The sequence below is a fragment of the Spea bombifrons genome, chromosome 1 (genome assembly GCF_027358695.1).
Source record: "Spea bombifrons isolate aSpeBom1 chromosome 1, aSpeBom1.2.pri, whole genome shotgun sequence".
In the NCBI taxonomy this organism is placed as follows: Eukaryota; Metazoa; Chordata; class Amphibia; order Anura; family Pelobatidae; genus Spea; species Spea bombifrons.
Genome location: NC_071087.1, coordinates 151,627,547 through 151,648,747, shown reverse-complemented (window position 1 = coordinate 151,648,747; position 21,201 = coordinate 151,627,547). Strand labels below are relative to the sequence as shown.

Sequence of the window (21,201 nt, the reverse complement as noted above, 5' to 3'; positions counted from 1 at the left end):
ATGCTGAGGTCAAATCAGAGGAAGTTTTTGATACAAGCTGCAACTAAATTAGCTTCTTAAGTTTTAAAAACTTAAAGCATACGCTACAGGTAAAGTAGTCTTTATACACCGATCAGCCATAACATTATGACTGCCTGCCTAATATTGTGTAGGTCCCCCTTTTGCAACCAAAACACCCCTGACCTGTCGAGGCATGGATTACGCTAGACCTCTGAAGGTGGGCTGTGGTATCTGACACCAAGACGTTAGCAGCAGATCCTTTAACTGCTGTAAGTTGCGAGGTGGGGCCTCCATGGATCGGACTTGTTTGTCCAGCACATCCCACAGATGGGGAATTTGGAGGCCAAGTCAACACATTTAACTTGTGGTTGTGTTCCTCAAACCATTTTCTGAACCATTTGTGCTTTGTGGCAGGGCGCATTATCCTGCTGAAAGAGGCCAATGCCAACAGGGAATATCGTGTCCATGGAAGGGTGTACATGGACTGCAACAATGCTTAGTTAGGTGGTACATGTCAAAGTAACATCCACATGAATGGCAGGACCCAAGGTTTCCCAGCAGAACATTGCCCAAAGCATCACACTGTCTCCTGCCTCCACCATCAGAACCAGCATTAACTTTTTCAGCAATTTGAGCTACAGAAGCTCGTCTGTTGGATTTGACCACACAGGCCAGCCTTCGCCCCCCACGTGGATCAATGAGCATTGGCTGCGCATGACCCTGTCTACAGCTCATCACTTTCCTTCCTTGGACCAATTTTGATTGGTACTGACCACTGCAGACCAGGAACCCCCACAAGAGCTGCAGTTTTGGAGATGTTCTGACCCAGTCCTCTAGCCATCATAATTTGGCCCTTGTCAAAGTTGCTCAGATCCTTGCGTTTGCCCATTTTTCTTGCTTCTAACACATCAACTTTGAAGACGAAATGTTCATTTGCTGCCTGATATATCCCATCCACTGACAGGAGCCATGATAACAAGATTATCAGTGTTATTCACTTCACCTGTCAGTGCTCATAATGTTATGGCTGATCAGTGTAAATGAATTTGTTGTTAAAACATATGTATATGATGATTTATCTTAAATCAGTGATAAGAGGGAAGGTAAGAATATAGTCTGGGAGAGAATACCATTAAACGTGCTTTGCCCCAGGTCCGCTTAACAGTAGGTTCATGGCTGGGCAAGCATAAAAGGCAGACTAGGCAGAACTAATCAGCCAATACTTGCTTGTTTTTTGTTGTTTTCCCACCTTCCTAAACCTCAGTTTATTTTGCAGTAGGTTATATAGTATTAAAGGGCAACTGGTTAAATGCCACAATGCTAAAGATCATCACAATGGGCAGTAATGGGGCAATAATATAGCCTTCCCTTTTCCCTAGGTTGGCATCTAGTCCAGTATTCGTTTGGCCTGGAGTCAGGCACTGTGTGGTCAGCTCTGGCAGTGGCTGGGGGCAGGCATTGCCCTTTAGTGGTGATGTCGACTATTACTGGCCACTGATTTTGTGTTTGGGCTTGGCACAGGGTGTATTTAGCGGCTATAACCATAAGCACACCAGGGTTGAGGGGTATCCCAATCACAATAGCAGCTGAGTTGAGTGGCTCAGTCAGCAATCAGGTGTGGGGGTCCAGATACAGGTGGGAGTAGGGCCCATGGTTGCCAGTGAGTGCAGGTGTGACTTAGCAGCTGGCCTCGAATGAAAGGGAATGGCATATTTAGGTTTGTTGCTGGGAGTCTGTAAGTTAATTTATTATAAACACCTCTCTGTGTATTACTTGCATGCTATGTTTATTACTTAGGGCAAAGAATTTTCTCATGTTGTAACTTGATCAGTCATGTGCAGGAAGAGTAGAAACATATACTAATAAACTGACTGACAGATATTTCTAGCCACATTAATCACACGGAATTGCTTCAGCAGCCCAGAGTGATAAGGAGCGCTGAGCCCCCATCCTGTGGTAGACTTGATTTGCATTAGTTTGTGCAGCTCTACTGCCGCCATAACCTGCGCGGCCTGCGAGCTCTGGATTAATGTGGGGGGCTGTCAGACGGTGGCAGAGAGGAGTCAGCTCTACAGCAGGTATCTCTATTACCTGATGAATCCAGTGAAGAGCCGGCTCCTCTCCCAGAGTCCATCTGCACCCAGGCAGGAAGAATGAGAGGGCTTTAGGTCACAGAGTGCAATCTGATTGGCTGTTCATACTCCATCATCGTCTTCCCTTGTTTTATTGCTATCCCTTTCCTTTACCTCCATGTTAGGTGGGCTTGTGTGCCCAGTTATAGGTTCTCCAAGAGATTAAACTCTGCTGGTGAGAGGACTGCATCCCCCAGACAACAAAAAAGTGCCTTCTGGTAAAAAAATTTATAGCAACTGTAGGTCAGTTTAGATCTTAAGTACTTAGCTTTTTCCACCCCTGTGTTGTATGGTATATGTAATATTATGTTGTGACCCACATTATATTTTTTTGGCAGTGGTTCAGATATGAATGAGGAAGTCTTGATCAATTTGTCACCAGCCCTGTCCAATGTCATATGAGCAATATGTATGAGCAATGCCTATGTCACAGTGAAACATGGTTTGCAGATATGGCCTTAGAGTAGGAGGGCTATAATATGATGCCAACTGTTGATATGAACAGAATATGACATCATAAACAAATGTAGAGGAATCTGAAATAAACGACTTTTATTTTACATTCACTCTGTTTTATTTGTGTTGACATGGAAAAATAGTTAAACACAGGAAAATTTGTATAACTTTGTATAAGTGCTCCAGGGCCCCAAGCTCCTTCATCTGGCTTTGCTGATGCTCATGAGCAGCAAACAACCAGAGTCAAGAAAAAAGTCGAAAAAAACATTTTGGCATCCCTGCACCTTATTTTACCAGAATTTTATTTTTTAAGTTTTGCCTTGTAGAACATTATGATATACTCATAGCCAGCAAACATTCTGAGCTCTTAGAAAAGAAGGACATCAGGGGAGGAAGAGAGACACAAGAATTTTGGTCCCAATAGGGCAATCTGCCCCTAGTAATGTGTCCCAGGGAATGCCACCAATTGGTACCTATCTCCCTAGGAGAAATATGCCACTGCCCAGCGCTCTCATGATTCAGACAGCTTGCTGGGATGTCTAGTGCTCAGACCAACCCTGGGAAGAATGCTCCTATGAAGCCTACTCTTCGAGCAGGCAAATGTAAGGGATGCTTTGTCTTTAAAAATGTATGTATTAAATATAATAAATTATGTATATCACAGTAATGGATTGTAAAGCTTATCATTTTTAGCACGTATGTTATAAAACACTTAAACGGCAAAGACGGTGTAGCGAATGTTGACGGCATGATGTTACCATGGACACGGGGAGTGTTATAAATCATATGTGTTAAAACTAGAGGACTTTTTCACCCACTCCAAAATGAACTCAGTACCATACACAAACGTCTAGCATCAATCAGCACTCATTAGCATCACATTAAACAGATCTAGAGACGATAACAACAGAAAGTTGAAATCAATCAACCATGGTTGTCATTTCCTCAATTCTTAACGCTTTTAGAATTGTTTTTTTTTCTTCAAGTGAAAACACAATCTGTACCAATAAACGAAGGAATACACAGATGGCCATCGATATACTGTGATTTAATTAAAGTTCCATTTGGAATTTTTCTGCTCAACTCAAAGACTCCTTGCAAATAATATTATGGTGGTATAGTAAGCCACCAATCTATCAAGAAAATTATTTTAATTATCGGAATAGAATACTGTAGTGAGCTTCTCCTGCACGAAAGGCTCTTCTGGTCCCGTATAATGTATTCCTAAATCATTGAGATTACCTATACATTATGCAGGACAAGCTCTCCCCTTCCTGCAGGAGAAGCTCGCTAGGGTTTGCTATTGATAAAGCGTATATAGACATATAGGAGTTGGAATGTTCAACCGTCCTGCAAGCTCCCTCTATAGTGATTACACCTACACCTCTGAGCAGGGAGGAATGTGTGTACCACAACCCAAAAATGTGCTTGATACAAGAAATTTGCCTCCAGTCAGAGAGGCAACAATGAACACACTAAGGAATTCAAGAATTCTTGGAATATGCAGAAAGCTCTCCTGAAGAATAACGTGGTGCAATAATTAAAATGAACGGATTAAATGGACCAGTTTTATTTTTTTCCATTACATTCTATGTCTGGATGACATTGCAATTTACATATTCTCAGAGTGGAATGTAGAGTATACTGTATTCTATCTCACCACCCACAGTAACACGGGTTTATTTATACCATGGATACAAATGAATGAAATAGTCAGTACTAAACACGGAAGCATTGTATACAATGTTTGACACACAAGGGTGTTGCATCATAAGTGATCAGAAACTAGATGATGACTCTCCAGATCTCTGGCCAACCTTTGGCACTCTAACTCCTTTGGACTACAATGCAATGCTGGCCACCACTGCTCTAAAACAAATCAAGGTATTCACATTAATGTCACGCACCTTGAGGTTTTTAATCGGCCCCAAGCAAAAATATCTTCGGAGCCAAATATTAACACAAACAATGAAAATGAATAAGCATAAACTAGTGAAAAAATACATACGATCACTTAATATAAATTTAGGAGGAATCTGTGTTACATTTATATCTCTTCTTCCTCCAAGGGACTCATTAGACCTTTGGAGACCCAGTAGAGTGGCATCATCTGCTTATATGGTAGAGCTATTTCTTCTTCTGCAATATGAGATAAGTTCCAAACCTGTAATATATTTAAAGAGAAGCTATCACAGCCTACAATAAGTGAATTTGACACTAAAACCCATGCATCGCTTTTGTAACTAAAATTTATACTTAGTGTTCTGCTTTTAACTCGATCACATTTATATTTTCTACCTCTGATGTCATATCTACCACTTCAAAATGCACAGCCAAGGTCAATGTATGCAAACTTTCACTCTGGGAAAATTCCATTGACATCCTACTTTGAGCACACATAGGATGTTGTTGCGCTCTTCCAGTCTCCATCCAACGTTGCCGGATCAGTCTAAACAAACACCTCGGGTGTTTACAATGTACAGTGCCTGTCTGAAGCTATTTCTTAGGGCAAAACAAGAATTTAAAGCCCACGATGGGGCAGCAAGCTGGCAGCTACAACCTTAGAACCCATAATACCATTTCCATTTTCCATAATGCTCACGTTAAAAGAAAACAATGATTAATGTGTTGCATAGAGAACTAAGAATCAGGATCATGGATTATCTGGAAATTGGCCGTTCTTCTTGTCACAGGTACCTGCCGGGGTTGACCCTTCATTATACAGGGCAAATGCCATGAGATAAAACATCCAAATCGCCAGTTAAGATTTTTTATCTAATGAAGAAATTAGAAAACACAGTGTTTTGAGACTAAAAGGGTTAAATAGTCCTATGCCTTAAAAAGACATCTTATGAAACTCACTGTAATTTACCTTTCAGCCGTTAAAGCAAAATAAATAATTCTATGGAATTTTAAGAGCTGAGCTCCGTACAGGAATGTATAGCTTTCACTTGATCTCATTTCACTAGGAGACAGTTCCAAGAATGTTTCGGTTTTGTATCCACTCTGTTTTTCCTCTCAGAGACATCTCTGGCCGCCATTTATATTCAGGGTTACAGGCTGATGAATGTCTTGTTTTAGATATTACCGTATTATCTATAAAGAAAAAATGTGTTCGCTTGCGCTGTACAATTTAAGGTGGGTTGGCAAGCAATCTGCCTTACATTACATAATGTAAAAGGTAAAGGCCTCTCACAGCAGCTTATAATCTATCATTCCTTACATGGAATGTAAACTGCTTAAAAGTGATTAAACCAAGTAAAAGTGACTTTTTATTTTAAAGGGTAGGCCTGCACATGCCATCTCGCAAACTTGGCAAATACTATACTTGTGAATTCGTATTCGGGAGACCATGAAAACGAACAGGAATTAAATAAAGATTAGCTGCCTTTTATTGGTTGATGCCAGAGGAGGCCCCTGTCGATCAATAGAGACCAATGGTCTCCCCAGGCCAAGTTTTGGCATCACGAGTTAAAGGTCCGTACGAGCGACTCTATTGGTCGCCAGCAGGGAGCTCCTCTGGCATCAACCAATGCCCCTGCCAACGACCAATAGAGTCGCTCGTACAGACCTTTAACTCCTAACAAAGAAGCCATGCATCTCCCCAGGCCAAGTTGCTCTGAGGTGTATCTTGCCCTGTGCCAGGGAGTGCAGTGTGTGGCCACAAGTGTCCTGCCGCATGTATATCACTTATGAGGCGCTGGTGGCCAGGGCTGCTTTTTCTTCCCCAGTCTGGCCTGTTGGAAGGACATATGGTTTCAAGTATTTTGAGGAAGACAAATCATATAGATAACCTTAATTTTAAATAAATAATGTAAGGATCAAAATGGGCCTAAAGAAGGATTTCCATTCTAATCCTATTCAACAGCTTATGCAATTACATGGAGCAAATAACGTAGCATTTACTTTGCAAGACCTTACAATACATTCAGGCTTTTTAAACATATTTAGTTAATTTCTGCTCCCAGATAGAATAAATATTTCAAGATCGCTTGATAGCTATTGTAAAACTATGATGAAATATGACAGTTACACACTTGTGTTTTGTAAAGTGAGACCAGTATATGGAAACAAAACAGGTGGGAACATTAAATATTTGCAAAGTAATGTAAAGAAAAGTGTGGGATTGCATGTATGTTAAACAAATGTACGCCTTTAATGTCAGTACAATGCATCGTACAAACATAGAGATGTAGAATTTGTCAGTAGATAAGAACCATTTGGCCCTTCTAGTCTGCCTTTTTCTTCTTACTGTAAAAATCTCATACCGTATTTGGTCCTTGGTTTTGTTTTATACTCAGGATAGGCTTATACCTATCCCACGCATGTTTAAAATTCCTCATTGTGTTAATAACATTAATACATTATAAAAAAAAACATACTTGGGGTTTTAAATAAGATGCTATTTTTTTCATGCAGTCAGGAATGTAATGAGGTAATATGGATATGTGGGTGTAATTTAGTTTTTGCGTCACATTCTGCCCCCCAGGCCGCCCGAAATCTACTCTAAACGGCCGCTGGGTGCTGATGCGGCCGGCCGGCGCTATTTAAATACTTTTTTTAAAAAATTTAATATGGCAAGCCAGATCGGCTATTAAATGAAAAAAAAAGTATTAAAGCAGCGCCGGCCGGCGGCTTTAGCACCCAGCGGCCGTATGCTATGGCCGCCAAGTGATGGGAGCAGCGTGAGGGGTGAAAGCCCCGCCCCCTCGCACTCACTTTTCACCCCTCACGCTGCTCCCATCACTATGCGGCCATCAGATTGTTGGAAATCGAATCTAAACGGCCGCTGGGTGCTGATGGCCGGCGCTACTTTAATACTTTATTTATTTATTTTTAATATGGCAAGCCGATCCGGCATATTAAATAAATAAAAAAAGGATTAAAGTAGCTCCGGCCGGTGGCATCAGCACCCAGCGGCCGTTTAGATCGGTTTTCCAGCAGTCTGATGGCCGCATAGTGATGGGAGCAGAGTGAGGGGTGAAAGGTGAGTGTGAGGGGGCAGAGACACTTCACTTGACTTGCCCCCCAGGCCTTAGGCTGCCAGCCCTCCCCTGATTCTGATCCTATTACTTTACCTAAATGGAAAAGTGGGATTGTTTCTCAAATACTAATTGTTTTATGACTGGCTTACCAGATATCATGTCCCAGCTGCAAGAGTCAGCTTCAGGGACTAAGACACTGGGATCCTCAGTCCCCCCATTGTGGAGTGTTAAGTGAGTATGGATCAACGATGTGCTCCCAAGGAGCACCAACACTGTATACATAAATAAAAAAACAATGATGCCAGTTGGGTTCTGCAGGAGTTCAGAATGCTGCAGAGGCAATCAGGAGTGGGCTGGTGATGGCCAATAGGAGTGATCTGATCATTATTAGAGTCCTCCCCTTTCCATGGACAGCTGTCACAGTAAAAAACATGCACACATTATAAATAAAAAAATATTATTATTATTTGAACACATAATGGTTAAGGTATTATCTTATTAGTGACAGTTTGTTACGTTGATTAGTTTGCCGTAACATCCCCACAACATAAAAAAAGAAATGTTTAAGACACTGTAGTTTTAGATTTAGATTTTAATAGTTGCTGATCCGTGTTGAATGCAAAATTACGGGCTGGATAGAGTTAGTTTTTCCTTAAAAGTCTAGTAATTAAGTTTTTGTGATTTATTTTTTATTTCACTTTGTTGTTATTTCACATCTAATCCAACACCCTTAACCTCTGCATTGTTGGAATTAAAATTCCATGTTCTTGTGTTTTGTTGATTTCTTAGCCCTCATCATCACTAAATCTCTTGGGACTTTTGACATGACCACTGAGGTAAAACAGCTGTTGTTCTGCAACACTGCACCATTGTGAACCAGGGAAACTCTAAATTTCATGTTTCCAATATGCTACCTGTTCTCAGATTGTGGCAGAAGTATACTATAGGTCTGTCTACTAGCAAAGCCACGCAGGGTCGCCTTTAATCACCCGTGGCAGCTACCCTGCTCTTTGGTAAAGACATCCTCAAAGACACAAGAGAGAACACAAAGAGGTACTGGAAATCTGAAATATATGGGGTCTTGTGAAATTGGTCTTGTCAATTAGGCTACCCCCCCCTCCATGTAATGTAATTAAAGTAGGCCTGAAATACAAAGAACTCCTACCCACAACATGATTTTTTTTTAGCGCTTTGTTTTTATGAGATATAAATATAATAAATAATCATAATCACTGATGTTATTATTAAGGGTAATCCAATACAATTGTTTTGGGGTTATAATGCCAATGTATATAAGCTAACAAGAAGGTTTATTTGAAATATAATATATGTTTTAGACTTTAAAGACTTTTTAGCGGGCAATTCAAAGGATATATATGGGATCTGGGTACAATCAGGAGTTTTAGACTATGTAATGTAAGTTTCATTTGATGTCTACAGAGGTGTCCTGGAAGACTTCCATTTCAAATTATTACTTCCTCCTATATTACTTCTTAGATAAGCATGCGTTCTTTTCTGCAGCCAGGGGGTAAATGAAACTAGCCAAATAAAAATTAAAAATGAGACATGAAACACATGGCAACAGGTGGAAACATTCTTGAAAGGAACACAGGAACGGTCCCAATATCTAACCCTGGTTAAGGGGGTTCATTGTACCACAATCCTCATCTTAAATATGGAGCTTCCTGAATCCTGTCCTTTGCCCATTTGAATTTATCTTTTTAAAGGAAATTGGAGAAGGTCCTACAGTATTATAGCAATTAAAGTTAAATTATGTAATGTTTTTAATTAGTCATTAATTGCAACATTTTTGGTCCCATTTGTGCTTTAAAGTGGGGTTTTTGTAACTTGGGTTTGCAAGATGTCCATCACTGATTGGCAATGAAGCCAATCCTTATAGATTGCTGTCACCTAAATGTGTTTTATTGTATGATTTTTAACAGAAATCCAGATCCTCAGGTTTTTGTAGGGTGGAATGGTCACTTACGGAATCAACCTTCTTTAATTGTATCACTTAATCTGTTATTAACAACTTTTCTTGCAACACAGGCTAATATACTTCATTATAGGCAGATATCATCAGCAATAGGTCTTATTTATAGCAAGCTGGGGATTTATCTCATTAAATCAAGTGGGTATCATCCCAGAGAGAGTGCCACTCAATAAATGATACTTCTCACACAGGTCAGCTTCCCATACATGTTCATTATAATTGTGTTTTTACTCACCCTAGAAGCACAGAACAGGCTCGTGTAATGATCTCAACATTCAGGTCTTTTTCTCCATCTTAGTTCAATAGCAGTATACTACATTCATTATCCAATAACTCACTCTTCCTTCACTTCTCTGTTTGTCAATTCCACCAATACTCAACCCACAAAACTCGATTTTGTTGTGATAAAAGTAGCGCACCCCTTTCTTTCATCAAACACAATAAGATGGCGCTTGCATTGGATAAGGAAACCACACAGTCCTTATCACAATCAATAAGATATTAGTAGCACCACCTATCACCTTCAGCTAGTCCGACCACCTCTGTCATAATGCCAGGTGCTACTGAGCTGCTCATCTAACAGCCACTACCTTAGAATATTGCTCTATTGAACTTGCTGACTCTTTGAGCCATGTCCAGTAAATCGTAACCCAGAATACCCAAAGTAAATATAATGCCGCCATCCCCTTTACTGTAACCTCTGATACAAGAACTTCCAGGAATCATTCTTAAGCCATCAGCGTCTTGACATACAAAGTCATCTTGAAGTGCATGTATGGGCCATAACATTTCATAAGATTAGGCTAATGCAGAAGGAAATGTCCATGTGCAGCTAGCGTTCATGCTTGTGAACTAATCAGCAGAGTAATTAGCTGATTATTCTAATATCATCAACCTCTTTTATTTTTTTTTACTTCTGCCAATCACTGTAAGAGCTTAATGACGATAAAACGACTCCTAAATTGATTAGATTTTCATGTATTGACTCTCGGTTCATCCATAATGTAATCCTCTTTTCTTTAGTGGAGGCTACTGAAACATGCTATTCACAGCCGTGCCTTTGTAATACTTTCTGTTGTACTTTGAACCTTGGTGGATATTGGCCTGCAGCTCTTGGTCAGTAAAAATCTGCTTCATGTAGTCGCATTAATCCTCCTTACTTCTGATATGGCTACAAGGTGCTTGAAAGCAGGAGAGATGAAATTACAATCTAATATAGAAACCGACAATGAGAACATATAGTAGGACATAATTGTGGAGGAAGGAAAGGTTACTAAAGAACACTGAGAGATAATGGAGGCAGGATAGAAATAGCTGGAGCATGACCAAAGAATCATAATTGGCAATGCATAAACAACCAGGTGAAGACGGTAGGATACGACGGTCATTAAAGGGCTTGGTGGTCCTTCAGCTTCATACAGGTAACATGTCCTTCTGCACCACTATCTGCTGAACCTGAACAAACATCCTAGCAAAATATCATTTAGTATCTGTGGAATGTAGAACTATACATTCAGCCTAGTAATGTCAATCTAAGCAAATGCACAGAATGAGAGCCTTTCACTGTAAAATTGTTTAACTTTTAGAGATGAATGCTGGTAGTCAGGAGCAATTTAGCTCCATAATGCCTCGGGGACATGCCCACGTTTTGTTAATGAGAAAACCAGAAATGGGAGTGGGAAACATGTTATATAATATATTACTAAAAGGAAAATGTATCCTTCAGGAATGTGCTATTAGCCTTAAATCCCACGTAATTGGTGATGGGACGTAATGCTGAAGGACAAAGTTCTGTACTTTTTTCCTTAAGGCTGTTCCTGGTTGATGATTTTATTTCCTAAACCCTTTACTGTGCTGCTGAGTGACGGATATGTGTGTTCCTTTATTAACTGTATTTGTCTGACACTAGGTCTGAGAAGTAGTTGGCATGGACACTATAGTCCCCTATGTGATTGATCTAACCTGGTATTGATAGCCTTTGGATACATACTGAACAAACAGTATTGGGTGGGGGGCCGCATGTATGTTTACATGGTCTTAGGTTAGAAAATAAAACAATGGCAGCATCTGAGTTTGATGTAGGAGCTACCATGACATGAATGTTACCAGTGGCTGCTGGTTCTGGAATTGAATGAAACATTCTTGCGTTTTTCTCTCTCCATTTATGACACCTTTGTAACGAATGGCCCTCCAGCAGTTGTCTCTTCCTAAGCAACACAATGTTTGTTCAGGGACTTATTTAGGGCTAGGCTGGTAACGCCTAGCGGTGTAAAGTCTGAGGAGTGGCCGACCCCTCATTTGACCTGGAAGTTGTGATTTATTCCACCATGGACCTACTGTGGATCTTTACATTTCTCCCACTTATTCAACCACAAAGCGCCCTGGCAGCAATGTGTCGATGATCAATGTGTCCTGCAGCTCACACTAATTCAGCTAGCTGTGTTCTTTATTGACTCACAAGCTGCTGTCTTGGGCGAAAGCAGAGAGCATGGACAAGTATAATGTCATCTGCCCATACACTGCACTAGGGTTGCCATTTCCATCATTTAATCTAAAATCTAATTTGCATGCATTGTTGACCATCTCCTAAAGAGCTACCTTCCAGTACATGGGATATATATATATATATATATATATATATATATATATATATATATATATATATATATAGCAAATAAACATCTTATATTTTGTGGTCAGTGAATTAATTAGATATATCTAGAAAAAATGGCTCCACACTGTGTAATCAGCGCAAGTGAGCATTATCGTCCCAAAAGGCACACATCACTACTGTCCAAACTAAAGTGACACTCCAGCCACCATATACACTTTCATGCATGTGATAACTTCATATTCCCCTCATATGCACATGATTTACGTAGTGACGGTCTGACCGACATCCGCATGCTCGGCAAGTGTTCTCACGGATTTGATTTCTTGACACTCATGGACGGCTGCAGTAGTACCGCTACTGGTCAGGTAAGTATTTTATTTCTTGCTAATGCATTTTTATTAGACTGCGATTGTTAGTATCAATATAAGGAGCCTAGCTCTGAGACAGTTAAAAAATGATGGATGTTAAAATAAATGCATTTTGCCTGTAGCATACATTGGTCATGTGCAAACTGTTTTGTTTTTGTTTTTGTTGGAAGAGACAGGACACTGGAGGAGTAAAAATATCAGATTATCCATAGGTCTAAAGTAACGCATTTTCGGTTGCCTGTTTTTAACTAGTGCTTAATGTGTTCAAAATATGGATAACTTTACATTATACCATTTATATAAACTGTACATGCACTGACACTTTAATACTATATAATATTGAATATTTACCTGAATGGGCCTTAAGTGAACAATAAAGAATGGGAGAAAATGAAACCATTTCATATCATATTTCAAAGGAATTGTCTCCAAAATGGAGTGAATGCTGGGCGTTATGATGTCATCATACACTTCCCCCGAGGTTAGGATTATTTCTTTACATTCATGACATATATATTTCCTTTGCGGATAGCGAAGGGCTTTAAATTATGCTGAGCTGTGTTCTGAGTCACGGGAATGTTGTGGTGTTGACTTTGTTTTCATAATTTACGGTAATTTATTTTTCTTAAAAAATTGAATATATTGCTATAGCAATGCGGACTTCTCTACATTTACATTCTAAATTCTAATTTTCTTTGTTTGATGCATTCATTAAATGTTTATGGGTTTTGATTGTTTTAGTAGCAAGGTATCGATGGTTCAAGATCATTGCAGTATGATAAAGCAAGGTCCTCCCATCCTTATTCTGAGTTTACTCAATATATATATATATATATATATATTTATATATATATATATATATATATATATATATATATATATGTATATAAATAAATAAATATAAAAAAAAAAAAAATTATATATATATATATATATATATATATATATACTGAAGGACCTTTCCATGTGTTTTAAACTAAGGTGACGGAGCCTGCAGATTAAAATAAGCCATACACGAGCACAAAAGCTTAATCAGAAAGGAATCTTGTGTGTCTGTCAAGGGAGCAGCTGTTTCCACTTCCTGTTGGCAGGATTTGGACGATTATTCCTCCTAACTAAGTTAGTCTTTCCATTTTTTTCTGAAGCTGAGGTGGTTTTCATAGCCCTTGTAAGGATGCGATGAGGTGAATACGGATGCAGTGACTCCAAAACAAAATATTTATGCTCTGCCGCCTCTGGCATTAATTCTCATCCGACCCCCCCCCCCTGAGGAACATTATTCCAAAACATATCTTCAAAACAGTTACAGTTGTTGAAAAACATGTCAGGTATTTTTAATAAAAAGATTTTAGTCTTATTTTTTTGACAGTTTCCCTTTAAGGCTTTGGCCTATAACCAAGAGCAGTCTTTATTTGGGTGAATATTATATGTGTGCGGCTGAAGACACAGAAGTCTTTGTTCCCCCACACAATCGGGACACGCGGCGCGGGCAGTGGAGGGCTGCCACCACGTGGGTAAACGCATGTCCATTTTGCCTCTGGGACATATATACATTTCACGTGTTGTTGTTGACCATCATCACATGTAAAGCGCTACCCTGTTGGATATATAATTGAGTAGCTGATTCCCTTCTGTGAGTTTCTACATCTCATTCAGCTGATGTGACACCTATGTAGGCCCCTGCAGGGCAAGTCCTTAGGGGCCACGCTATAGGGAAACCATATCAATTTTAGACCTTTTTTTTCAGGAGACTGAAGTATATTTCACGGGTTTCCTGGCAAATGCAAAATGCTGCCCTGTTGTAAGTGAGATATGTCCTGGCAAAATGGCCGGTGCGGGCTCCTTGAAGCTGCAAAATAATTCCACGATCTTTTAGGACTTTGGCTTTTCATTATTGTATCACTGGCTTATTATCGTGTATAATTGCCACTTTTTGAGTACTGGGTCCGCACATGAACAACGACAATGGTCTTAAGCCGCGTAGATCCAACTCATGGAGAGAGGAGCCCTGCCTGCAGTAACCCAACTATTGCCTCTAGAATTATATTAATGATATCATATGAAATATTGCTTAGACATATAATGTACACATATGGTCCTGGTGGACAAAGCAACTTGGTTAGCGTGAGAAGGAAAATTAATAATGTAATAACAATTAGTAAAGGGTACGTTAGATGGGGATCCATGCGTCCTCAGCAAAATAAAACTATTAGGTTCCTTTAAGGCACACTCCAGCCATCGCATGCACATGAGTGAGCTGAGTGGTCCATTTAAATTTTTGTGTGGTTCCCCCTTGCAGGTGCAGGAAGGGATTCTACAGAATCCGCTGTTGTGTATTTGCCTCTTTAATGGCCCCCAGCTTCTTTCCTGGCAAAAAGATGTATTCGGCTGAACCCACATGCTATACTCGTCGCCAGTCCGCTCCCGCACTCAGTGGAGCGTGTACGCAAAGCGATCCCATTGATTTCAATCAGCGGCATGAAAACAGGTCAGCGGAGAAGGCATTGCGCTTGAGCTTCTGCCAAATACACGTTATTTAAAAAAAAAGTTTAATGAAAGCATATTAAAGTACGTACAAATAACTTTAATATGCATTCTTTGTTGATGAGGCTGACTGGGATACTAGACTGTCCCTTTAATACTGGAGAGAATACATCTCTTTTGATCATTTTGGTCTGGTTCATTTCTTCTATATAAAAAAAACAAAGTTTATAATGGATTGTGGAAGTATTGATCCAATTGCTAACGTTGATTTCATACATTTTCTTCTTTCAATGAATTTTCTAATTACACTTAATTAACTGCAGAAACGGAATGCATATGTTTTTGATCCTGTGATTACCTGTATAGGAAAACTGCAATATTCAAGAACATGTTATTCATGTATATCATATGGTTCTCTTTATGTTATTCTTGGGTTGGATTCTATGATGTGCCCCTCACCCTGATCCCAGGCTCCACGCTGAAATTACAGTGGGATGAAATGTTTTTTGTGACTGTATTTTCTGTACCCTAATATTACCGGGACCAGATATGCCATTTGGGGGGGGGGCAGTCCCCTTATTCAGACTTCTGTGTCTGGATTATTTTGCTATCTTGGCTCTGGAAGTGCACCCCAAAAGACAATAAAGTCTACAGTTAAAGTATATTTCTAAACTGTTTTGATCTGTTTTTTACACCATAAAATACCATACAATATATTAAAAAGTATTTATTGTGCTCAATGTCACCATGAAAATATGCTCCAGCCTCTAGACATTTTAAAATAAAGTTTGCCCCTAAATAATGTATCAGTGATATTAAATATGAGAAAAAATAAATTAATATATATATATATATATATATATATACCTCGCTGAAATTCAGTTCTAAAATCTCGTCATTTTACATAGCTCACTAAAAGTCCAGTTCATGGATTTTATTTGATGATGAAATAAAGTTTAAGATTTTAATTGGGTTCTATGTTCTATTTTGTTGAGTGCTGAGTACATGAGCTTTTTGGGGTGGGGGGTTAAACCTGAGCCCCCGTTGACAGGAAGACACCTAGCTCCCCCCGCAAAAGTAACAATAAAAACAACTTTATATCTGGCGTTTAGATATAACATGGCCGGGACATAGAATTTTAGCAAGAGCGGCACATGCTAAATTATGGTTTTGGTCTGAATTCTCTCCCCTGATCGTGGGAAGGTCCTGTAATTTTATCTAGAGACCCCAGAAGTCTTAACAAAACCCCCGACGTTTAAAATGGCAAAAGAGGGACAGTTTTAGGGGTATTGTTATTGTATGGTTATCGGTACTTTATCAATAGGTTTTAGGTGTGTTGGGACCTATTCGTAGCGGTTGATATGGCATTTCTAAAAGACATAATTAATTTTTCTTTCACTATTTAATATATAAGAAAATTTTCTAATAGTTCTCAACATATTATTATGACTTTTAGAACACTGTGACACTCTCGCATCCAGCAAACATTCAGAGCTCCTAGAAAAGAGGGGAGAGAAGAGGGACAGAGGGATTTGGGTCCAAAAGAAGGAGCGCAGTCTGTCCTAAAGAGGGACACTTGGGATCATGCGCCGTCCACACCTCACTATGTAAAAGCCACAGATTATGAGATATTTTGCTTAACGCTTCTGTTCCATTTATTCAAGATCTCCTACTCACATTACACACAGCTAGCCATTAACCCTTGCAGAACACTGGAAATGCTGCCATCACCCGAAGTCATCCTAGTTAATGTTTCACACAAGCTGGGTGCAAAAATCATTATAAAAAAGTGAATGTTAAAGAACTCAGTGCTGTGCCATGCATTTTAACGTAAACATCGCATAAGTGCATGCTGGCCACTGCTTGTGCGTTATATCTGGGATGAGGTGTCCAAATGATTCTGTAATAGGCACCTGCCGTGTTATCAGCGCCGCTACGGATCCTGCTGGCGCTATATACTAAATGCGCAATGCAATCTATATAAACTGAAAGCAATTCCCGGGCAGGCTGCAATAACCAATAGCTTCCTGCAGAGGGCGCACGCAGGTTCCAGCCAAGTGACACGCACCAGGCTCCTCGCTTCCCCACTAGGTAAAGGGCAGCCAGCAGCCAGAACTGGCAACAGGGAGCTGAGCCTTATAGCCTCAGCCGCACTCACTGAGCCAGCGGGACAGCCCGGCTCCACTCCGGCGAGTGGACTCCAGCCAGCGCAGGCTCGGACTCAGTGGCAGCGGAGAACCCCGTGTGACAGCTGACAGCGAAGGAGGAGGAGGAGGAGGAGGAGGAGAGAGAAAGGGGGCTTGTTGATCAGTCGAGCTGCCCGGGACATATAGGACCTGGGTCCAGACACCGGGACTGTGGCTAGCTGGTAGCAGGTATGTTGGCAGTGCCGTGCACCATCCTACCGTTCACTGCGGGTCTTGTGCATGCTGTCCAGGGTCAGGCTGCGCGGAGTGGGAGTCGGGGATCACCAGCAGCACGCACTTTAACCCCTTCGTGCCTCGCTGTCTCTCGCTGCCCTCACGCTCCGGACATGCCAGCACTCAGCGCTTCTCCTAACTTTGCTGGAGTCCAAAAGTTTGTTGAGTTCTGGCGACTCTCCGGCAGAGTGCATCGGAGCGCGAGAGGGGCTAGCCCTGCTTAACAGTTGGTGGTTTAACTATTAACGGCAGGAGCAACGCATTAAACCTTGGCGATCAGCTGTTTTGGAGGAGCCCCTGTGACCTAACATACAGTGTCCTGTCACCTCCACAGGGCTAGTGGCATGCTATCAATTATTGTATATGCATAAACCTCTGACATATCATATGCCTATAATGCTGTGAGTAAAGCTCATAGGAAGTTTTGGCTTGTGCTCTGCTTGAGATCAGGTGGAAAGCAGTGATATTCCCATGAAGTATGTGCCACAGCCAGTGACTTGGGGATTAGCACAGAGGGTTATTGGCTGCTGGGATCAGAACACCTGATATCCGACGCCTTAAGAGTATTCCATGGCAGCCATCAGAAAACATATTTTATTGCATATTGAGTTTGGTCTTTGGTTTCAGAGAATCAGCATTTAGTCTTCGACCAATAAATGGAATAAAAAGTTGAGTGAGCAGAAAACATAAATGATCCAGGAGGCACTGAGTGGGGTTTAATTCTTGTTCATTCGAGCGCTTTAAAGTATCAGCCGCAGAATTTTAAAGTTTTTTTTTTTACCAGTAAATGTGTTAAATATTGGAATTTAGTGAATTAATACACGCGTCGCAGTATTTTCTTCCAGTGTTTGTAATATCCCATATACAGGGGGCTATATTTTCATTTGTGTAGAGATGGTGTTGGACATCCCCTAACCTGTGGCCATAAATGTATGAGTAATATATGTATATATAATGCATAATATAATAATATAATGTGCTATATATATATATATATATATATATATATATAAAATTTAGTTATATATGTATAATGTGCTATATATATATATATATATATATATATATATATATATATATATATATATATAATATAGTTATAAATGTATATGTATAATGTGATTGAAGAAGAGATCTAGATAGTCTCCAAAGCTTGCAATCTATTATACTTCAGCCAGTAAAGTTATCACCGGCACCAAATTTGCTCGTTTTCTTTCTATGGCTAATTTCTATACCAACAGGGATATGGCGATAGTGTTTGGCGCTCAGCCGTTTACATACATGTGCTGGGGGATGTTATGGAGTTTGGGTCTTTAATGGTGATCGGACGGTGCTGATAGTATACCTGGGTAAATGTCATTAAACAGAGGAACAGGTATTGATGAGATATTAAGAACGCATTGTTTGCTGCGGCAGGAAATTGTGAAAACGACCCATTATGTCTTAAAATATTCTATGGCGTATATTCCACGTTCACTCTGCCCCTATAGTGACTGCTAGAGGTCAGCTTGGCAAAAGTCATAGAATTGCGATCGTTTCTTATTTTTAAATCTTTTTTGCAACTTATAAAGGAATATTATTGTTGGTTAGACTGGGAAACCTTCAGCTCAAATATTAAATTAACAAATAACACAAGTAGACTTAATATTGTTTATTTATCAATCTTTGGAACAATATTTCAAGTGTACTGAAACATACGGCCGCCTGTTTTTCCTGACTAATCAGCGCTTGGTGTCATCTCAGATTCAGGATGGATTTATGTTTATGCCATGCACGTTTCTATTCCCTCACTGCCTCTACCACTTCTGCTGGAAGGCTGCTCCACTTATCTACCACCCTCTCTGTAAAGTAAAACTTCCTCACGTTACATCCAAACCTCTGAAAACATTGGCTCATTTGTGAAATATTTTCTTACAGTCTTTGTAAACGATGACATTTTTAATGAATTCACAAGGCACGGACCTCGCAAATATTGTGCTAACGAGCGTATATTTATATTATAATAGTTTCCTAAAAATGTATAATTGTGATTGGGATTTGCTACTTATGGTTGCTTAGACATTTCGTTGCGTTTTGCCACAGCTGGCTATAGAGGCTGGATAATGGTGATGAGAGTTATTCCATTTATTAAGGTGACAGCAGACTATTCACTCCTGCAGGCTGCTTTTGAAAAATTTTTGCCCCATTCTTGTTAAGCTCATTTTTTATAACATTTCTAACGTAGTTGTGTTTGGGACGTTTGGCACCTGATTGAAAGCAGGGCTGACTTTATAAATTAAAAAAAAAAAAAAAACCTTGACGTGTCGTTATTTAAAGAGAAACTTAATTGAGCCACCTGCATCCAAGCAGGGATATTAACCATACCATATATATTTATATGATCACAGCAGTGTAGACTAGGAAGGAGTCAGCCCCAGACTGTGTGACTCTGAGAATCTGCCCCTTTCACCCTTAGATTGGGGCAAAAACCCTGAGACTCCGGGGCAAACACAGAGAGTTCCCAGGTCTGGAGATACGGCTATCCTGACTCTAAGATGAGAAGCCTTTACATCAGGAAGAAGCTATAAAAACACTTGTTTCTATGTTTCCCTGCGAGCTCTCGACGTGTCCCCCGATACGGATCGTATTATAATTCTCTAAAACAGCACTTCCGAGAGCCATTCCAGAGCTTATATATCCGTACGATGTTTGGCCAACACGGATATACATTATATATATAAAAAACATTGTTATGACAAGCGGGGGGGTTTAAAATCCAAATAGAGTTGACATTGTTCCTTCTTTTTCCTCCCCCTCCAGAACTGAAAGGGTTACTGTAGGGAGCAACTGGGGCGTATTATAAGGATTTTATTTAAACTTTAGGAATATAATCATATTTTGCAGCACGTTGGCATGCAATGGTGTATTTTACATGACTGATTGGTATGTATATATATATATATGTTACGCAGGTGTGCATTCCTGCATGCGCGGGGGGGGGGTGATGATTGACAATTTCAAGCAAATAATGAAATCTGAAAATTATGATACTTAATCTTGGCAACTTCAACAATGTCTAAAAATTCGACAAAGTACCCTTTTTATGACTTAGTCTAAATAAAGTGCTATTATAAGGCAGAGAATGTAGACATCTTAATTTTTGTATAAGAAAGGAAAAATTGCTTTCAAATTTTAAAGTCATATTATTTGTTTGTAAAGCGCCAACATAAGCTGTCATGCTGTACAAATAAGGCACTGCGTCATACTTTTTAGGCCATTTTCACGCTATTTACATGTTATTTTTCCAAAGAAATGTTATTTTTCCAATGCACTTTTTTGTTAGAATTATTTTTTGCTAGAATTATTCCTTCTTTAATGGTTTTGATACTTGGTTTCCCCGCCTCAGCGAGATCTTTTGGTAAAATCCATTAACACGCCCCGTCCATATGTGTTAAAGTACACATCGCAAGAACATTTCCATGACAGACAGCAGCTGGACACATCCATTTGATCATGCAATATCCATGTTGTTCCATTTAAAGGTCGCATGCGATGATATGTAACTGATAGCAAATACATATCATGGGCTTGGCAACTTGTCAAAAGCACTTTGTCATCAGAGTTTACTAATCAGCTTTACATTTCATACATTGCAGCGGCTCTCAACCCTTGGGACGTTTTCTCAAGAGGGCACTTGGAAGAGGCTCCGGCGTTCTTTAATTCCCATTTACTCTCGTTGCAGAGGCTATCGGTGTTTGATGGGAGCAGGT

General features: G+C 39.9%; 1 protein-coding gene across 1 annotated transcript in view; it reads left to right on the top strand.

The window, feature by feature from the left end:
- The first annotated feature begins 17,137 nt into the window (after positions 1-17,137).
- Positions 17,138-21,201, top strand: part of GHR (growth hormone receptor) — a 142,450-nt gene continuing 138,386 nt past the window's right edge. The window contains exon 1 of the mRNA XM_053448088.1: positions 17,138-17,407. The gene's annotated coding sequence lies outside the window, so the exon portion shown is untranslated. The remainder of the gene's footprint in view (positions 17,408-21,201) is intronic.